General features: G+C 41.6%; 1 long non-coding RNA gene across 1 annotated transcript in view; it reads right to left on the reverse strand.

The window, feature by feature from the left end:
• Positions 1-6555, reverse strand: part of LOC132518225 (uncharacterized) — a 68722-nt gene that overhangs the window by 35485 nt on the left and 26682 nt on the right. The window lies entirely within an intron of this gene.

Genomic DNA, 6555 nt, shown 5'->3' on the forward strand with positions numbered 1-6555 from the left:
ATAAGAGCAATAAGAATAGGATAGCTTTGGGAATTCCCTGGTGATCCAGTGGTTAGGACTGCGCTCTCACTGCCGAGGTCCTGGGTTTGATCCCTGGTTGGGGAACTAAGATCCAAGCCACGTGGCGTGGCCAAAAAAAATATATAGAGGAATAATTTTTTTTTAATATGATAGCTTTAGCTTTAACTAATTTTACTTAATTCTAGCGTGAGAAAAGACAAACTAGAGACAAAGAAAAAATGTTGTCTTGTCATCAAAATCATGAGGATGTGAATGTGTTGATTCACAGATCAATTCATTCAAAGATCGATTAGGGGGTTTTGTTGCTTTTCTGCTTAATAAGAGGTTTTTTCATATTTGCATTACTAATAGCCCCTGTTTCTAAGAGTATTTGCATTTCCATCAGTTTGGGCCACTGTTCAGTATCCATTCACAGATAGCAGTTGATCTACATATGAACAGTGCTCTACCTGATGATAGAATCAAGTTTTCCCCCTTAATCGCTTACTTTCCAACCCCACCTTTCCACCTCACTTTCTCTCCCATTATCCTGTTTAATTACCACTCTCTATAATTATCTAATTTATTTACTTGCATTTTTATTGCTCGTCACCTCCCACAGCTAACAAGCTCCTTGCTGCTTTCCTCACAGAGCCTTCTATTCTAAATTTTAGAGTCTAAATACTCAAGTCTTACCTTTTTTTGAAAACTCCATTTTAAGTGAATTCTTCATGATGCTCCTTTAATCTATTCAACCTCCTGCCCTCCAGTTGGAAGTGACCTTTCCTTCCTCTGAATGAGTACACATTTGATCTGCATTTCTCTGCACACTCACCACTTGGCATAATAATATTGCCATCAAATGTAGTGAGCTTGAAAGACTGGCCAGGCACTGGGCCAGATGCTTTAACTGTTTTGTTAAATCTCCACCACAATCCTATCAAGTAGACACTATTAATCTCATTTTTATTTTATTTTATTTTGGCCGTGCCACATGTCTTGCAGGATCTTAGTTCCCAGACCAGGGATTGAACCCAGGCCCTCGTCAGTGAAAGCACCGAGTCCTAACCACTGGACCCCTAGGGAATTCCTTTAACCTCATTTTTATATGATGAAACCAAGGCTCAGAGAAGTTAAGTAAAATGCCCCCAAATCATGCAGCTGATTGGTGGTAAAGACAATTTAAACCCAGAAAGTCACAGCCAGAATCCATATAGTCTTTGAGCACAGACTTTGTTGTAAGGAAAATGTGTTAGAGCCTCAGCTCCATAATTCACGGCGGCATGACCCTCAGCAATTTACTAACCTCTCTAAACCTCAATTTCCTAGTTGGTAAAATGGGGATAATAATGTCTGCCTCACATAGCCTTGTCAAAAAGAAGTGGCCCGGGCTTCCCTGGTGGCGCAGTGGTTGAGAGTCCATCTGCCGATGCAGGGGACGTGGGTTCGTGCCCCGGTCCAGGAAGATCTCACATGCTGCGGAGCGGCTAGGCCCGTGAGCCATGGCCACTGAGCCTGTGCGTCCGGAGTCTGTGCTCCGCAACGGGAGAGGCCACAACAGCGAGAGGCCTATATAAAAAGAAGTGGCCCATAAAGAGTAGCTATAGCTATTAGCATTACCCGCTTACCTGTTTCACCTCCCATACCTAGTTAACACTCCTTCCAGAAGGATCTGTTTTTATCCTCTTTGCATTTGTGACATCTAGCACAGTGTTTTATATATCGTAACTAAACACCACGGACATATGTTTCATAGAGGGATGGGGGGAGGGAGGGAAGAATGGATGAATTGATTGATAATTTATTGCTGGTGACAGTCAGTCCAAGTCAACTCTCCTTTCTTCTTCCCCTGGAACTTTATGCATACTCTATGAAATTTCTTCACATTGTATTATATATACATATGTGTGTGTGTGTATACTTTTTTTTTTTTTTTTTTTTTGGCTGCGCTGCACGGCTTGCAGGACCAGGGATTGAACCCAGGCCCCGGAAGTCCGGAAGTGAAAGTGTGAAGTCCTAACCACTGGACCAGCAGGGAACTCCCTGTACTGTATTATGTTTTCTTGTTTAACATTTCCCTGCTTGTCAAGGAGAGGCAGGTCCATGTCTCATTTACCTTTGTCACCATAGTATCTCAGTTCTGTTTTTCGTCTCTTAATATGAGCATGCATGTGATTCTATGTTGAGAAGTGCGTATTTTTAAAATTCTACTTGCTCCTTAAATGCAGGTCTGGTGAGTGAAATATGAAATGCATTTGATAAATGTTTGTTGAGAGTATAACTAGTTGGAAGGCCTAGCTTGGTCCTTATGTCCCAAAAGAAGGAAAGAATTTCTCTGGCTTGGGCTGGGGTTTAAATCCTGAGGTGATTCTGTCATCTGGAGATACAGAATCATGAACCTGTAAGCTGCTTTGGGTTTTTTTGTTTTTGTTTTCAATTCTACTCCTTTTTTTTTTTTTTTAATTTATTTTTGGCTGCATTTGGGTCTTCGTTGCTGCACGCAGCCTTTCTCTAGTTGCAGCAACCAGGGGCTACTCTTGGTTGTGGTGTGAGGGTTTCTCATTGCGGTGGCTTCTCTTGCTGCGGAGCATGGGCTGTAGGCACGCAGGCTTCAGTAGTTGTGGCTCGCAGGCTCTAGAGCACAGGCTCAGTAGTTGTGGCGCATGGGCTTAGTTGCTCCGCAGCATGTAGGATCTTCCCGGACTAGGGATCGAACCCGTGTCCCCTACATTGGCATGTGGATTCTTAACCACTGCGCCACCAGGGAAATCCCCTGCTTTGGTTTTTGACTGGACTTAACTTCTAGAGGTCACAAAGATCGGCAGGCCTGAAGATTGTTGGTTAATTTTAATATTTTAACTTAATTTAAAATTTAAATGAAATTTCAATATGCAAATTCAATTATAATCACATTAAGGTCTGTGGAAGAAAGGGAGAAACAACTTAAGGAATGTAGCCGGAATGCAGTTCATCCCACTCTAGCAGTCCATTCAGTGAGCACACAGTGAGTGTCTTGGTTCTCCTGTCCCTCTCTAATATGAGCACAAGTATGATTCTATATTGATACATTTTATTCTACCTATCCCCTAAATGCAGGCCTTCTACATCCTTTGATACTCAGTCAAAGAAATGATCATCTGTTCCAATACCAGAGCGAAACTGTCTCTGGTGCATTCCTTCCTCAGCGATGTTCAACTTTGCCTCCAGATGATTTTGTCTTAACTAGTGCCTTTAGAAACTGACTCTCATGGATCTATTTTTGCAGGACCCTGTGGAGAAGCTGTTGTAACAGACACACTTTGTTGATTCACGTAGATAGTCACATGTAAAGCACAGAGGTTAAAGCCACGTGTTGTGTTAAAGTCATCTGGTCTAACCTTATCACTACACATGAGGAAACTTAAGTCTGGACAGAGAAAGGTGATTTTCCCAAGTTGATTTGACTGGGAAGTGGCAGAGTCTACTAGAACCCAAATCAATGATTTCCCCACTAAAAATGGAAATACGCGTTATATTTCAATATAAGCTCCTGCGGGGTAGAAAGGACATGAGGTTATATTCACATACCTCATTCCCAGCTAGCATAGAGTGATACCCAATGAATATCAAAGAATGGCCAAACTATGATTTCATATAAATGTGCTTTTTTTTTTTTTTTTCTTCCCCGCCGCTTCTGCACAGCTTACAGGAGTTAGTTCCCTGAACAGGGATCAAACCCTGGCCCCAGCAGTGAAAGCACCGAGTCCTAACCACTGAACCACCAGGGAATTCCCTAAATGTGCTTTTTATTTTGAAAATTATATATTTTTAATGCTCTTATTTTAAACAAATCTTACGTTTAGAAGGGATTTCATCTTACTCTAATGGTATGGCACTTTTTCTTTTGTTTTCTAAGATTTTAGAGTATGTAATGTGATTTTTTTTTTTTTTTTTTTTTGCGGTACACGGGCCTCTCACTGTTGTGGCCTCTCCCTCTCCCGTTGCGGAGCACAGGCTCCGGACGCGCAGGCTCAGTGGCCATGGCTCACGGGCCCAGCCGCTCCGCGGCATGTGGGATCTTCCCGGACCGGGGCACGAACCCGTGTCCCCTGCATCGGCAGGCGGACCCTCAACCACTGCGCCACCAGGGAAGCCCTGTAATGTGATTTTATTGTTTATTTTCTAAGGTTACTTTTAGGTATCTTGTGGGGGGAGGGAAATGTTCCTTCTTCCATTTCAAGAAAAAAAGTTAATACTGGGATTTCAAGCTGACTGAATAAAGGACAGCTTAGAAATGGTGTATAAGGATGGGGAGGTTTGCAGTATAAAGATGGGAGCAGGTGATGGAAAGAATAACTCCCCTTGAATAGCAAGCTTGTTTCTCCAAATTCTCCCTCTGTACCCTCTCTTTTCTTTCAGACTTTCATCCAGTTTTTTTTGAAACATACATATATCCTGGTGACATTTATCCCTTGACCAAACGATGGGAACAGAAGTCACTGAACCATATAGGACAAGGAAATATCTAAACCTCATAGAGTAGAATTTGTTCATTACGTTTCTCCTCCATCATCGCCAATTTCTGCTCCAAATCCACTGATCCCCTTTCCTCGTCTTTGTATATACATTTTAAAACATATATACCTTGGGCTTCCCTGGTGGCGCAGTGGTTGAGAGTCCACCTGCCGATGCAGGGGACATGGGTTCATGCCCCGGTCCGGGAAGATCCCACATGCCGCAGAGCGGCTGGGCCTGTGAGCCATGGCCACTGAGCCTGCGCGTCCGGAGCCTGTGCTCCGCAACGGGAGAGGCCACAGCAGTCAGAGGCCCGCGTACCGCAAAAAATAAATAAATAAAACATATATACCTTTATACCTCTCTCTGTATATATGTATACATACAGAGAGAGAACAGAGAGGGAGAGATACAGATAATATATATATATATATATACACAGATATATAGATATAGATATCTGTATATATTAATCTACAGAGAGGGAGAGAGAGAGAGGAGAGATAGTATTCACAACATGTGTAGTAAATTCCTGAACTTCATATTAGATTCCATGGGATTAAGTGGATCATGGGGTCAAGAAATGTGCAATGCACGTTAAGATGGAGAAAGACTAGAGAATCAAACAGTATATGATTATTAAATAACATAAGTACTATATTGCCATTCAATAAAAATGCTTGATTGCAGGGAGGCACAGAATTCTCCACAATATACACCATGAATCTTTTTATTTTTTTTAACTGAAGTCTCGTTGATTTACAGTGTTGTGTTAGTTTCTGGCATACAGCAAAATGACTCAGACATATATATATGTGTGTGTACATATATATTCTTTTCCATTATGGTTTATGACAGGATATTAATATAGTTCCCTGTGCTGTACAGTAGGACCGAGTTGTTTATCTCTTTTGTATATAGTAGGTTGTATCTGCTAATCCCAGACTCCTAATTTATACCTTCCCCAACCCTCTTCCCCCTTTGGTAACCATAAGTTTGTTTTCCTGTCTGTGAGTCTATTTCTGTTTTGTAAGTTCATTTCCATTGTATTTTAGATTCCACATATAAGCAATATCATATGACATTTGTCTTTCTCTTTCTGACTTACTTCACTTAGTATGATAATCTCTAGGTCCATCCATGTTGCTGCAAATGGCATTATTTCATTCTTTTTTATGGCTGAGTAATATTCCATTGTGTATATATACCACATCTTTATCCATTCATCTGTTGATGGACATTTAGGTTGCTTCCATGTCTTGGCTATTGTAAATAGTGCTGCTATGAACGTGGGGGTGCATGTATCTTTTCGAATTAAGAGTTTTTGTCTTTTCTGGATGTATACCTGGGAGTGGGATTGCTGGATTATATAGTAACCCTATTTTTAGTTTTTGAAGGAACCTCCATACTGTTTTCCATAGTAGCTGCACCAATTTACATTCCCACCAACAGTGTAGGAGCTTTCCCTTTTTATGTTAACTTTTTTTGTGTGTGTGTATGTGGTACGCGGGCCTCTCACTGTTGTGGCCTCTCCCGTTGCAGAGCACAGGCTGCGGACACGCAGGCTCAGCAGCCATGGCTCACGGGCCTAGCCGCTCCGCGGCATGTGGGATCTTCCCAGACTGGGGCACGAACCCATGTCCCCTGCATTGGCAGGCGGACTCTCAACCACTGCGCCACCAGGGAAGCCCTATTTGTTAACTTTTTAATGATGGCCATTCTGACCACTGTGAGGTGATATCTCATTGTAGTTTTGACTTGCATTTCTCTAATAATTATTGATGTTGAGCATCTTTTCATGTTCCTGTTGGCCATCTGTATGACTTCTTTGGAGAAATGTCTATTTAGGTCTTCTGCCCATTTTTCAACTGGGTTGTTTGTTTTTTTGGTTATTGAGTTGTATAAGCTGTTTGTATCTTTTGGAAATTAAGCCCTCATCAGTCGTATCATTTGCAAATATTTCTTCCCGTTCCCTAGGCTGTCTTTTCATTTTGCTTATGGTTTCCTTTGCTGTGCAAAATCTTGTAAGTTTGATTAGGTCCCATTTGTTTATTTTTTATT

This window comes from Lagenorhynchus albirostris, chromosome 1 (assembly GCF_949774975.1).
Source record: "Lagenorhynchus albirostris chromosome 1, mLagAlb1.1, whole genome shotgun sequence".
Classification (NCBI taxonomy): domain Eukaryota; kingdom Metazoa; phylum Chordata; class Mammalia; order Artiodactyla; family Delphinidae; genus Lagenorhynchus; species Lagenorhynchus albirostris.